We start from the raw sequence: 833 nt of genomic DNA on the forward strand, positions 1-833 counted from the left end.
TACGCCAGCGCACTGTAGACATAGATATAAAGGGAAAATAGGCCAACGCACGACAGCAATATGGCGAACGGACGTGCCGAAGTGGCGGCCATGTTGGGGAGGTCGAGGTTCCCATAAAAAGTAATGCATAGAAATTTAAATTAAGTCGTCACTTTCTCGATTCTTAATCGATTTCACGAGGTTTAGGTTTTTTTGTAGTGATGTGGGGCTGAAAGCCTCATGAAGCTTTGAGGCTTTCCTTCAATTTGTGCGGGAACGGACTCGGAGCGTTGGTGCTTCAGTGAGAACATTAGTGACATCTGGTGGACGAAAAAAGTCACAGCAACTGCATGACTAAACTGTGAAACAAGACTCTCATTATCTTTCAGCAATAAAAGGTAAAATATGATGTTGGTCGATGTATTATTTACCTAAGTCTGTTTGTGTTAATTTAAATAGACGAAGTTGGCATTAAAAAGCTGGATTCCACAAAGTAAATATGTTGGTCAGGCGTGCATCTTTATTATAAAGAGATGACTTGCGAACAGGCGGCACGGTGGGCGACTGGTTAGAGCGTCAGCCTCACAATTCTGGTTTCTTTTTCTCATGAGGAGGGCGTATGGGAGATTGTTCAGATTACAGCCTCTCAACACGCTCTAAACAATCTCTCCCGTCGCTCCTGCATTTATTTGAAAAGAGGGAGGTTTCCAAGTTTACAAGACATAACGTACTAAGCTACAAGACACAACACACGAAGGGTAGGGTTTCAAGGTGAAAACATGGGACCGACACCTGCCACGTCCCGGCCACGTCCTTCTCTCTGATGATTCCTGCTGAGTCATCTTCTTGAAGGC

This window comes from Phycodurus eques, chromosome 6 (genome assembly GCF_024500275.1).
Source record: "Phycodurus eques isolate BA_2022a chromosome 6, UOR_Pequ_1.1, whole genome shotgun sequence".
Taxonomy (NCBI): Eukaryota; Metazoa; Chordata; class Actinopteri; order Syngnathiformes; family Syngnathidae; genus Phycodurus; species Phycodurus eques.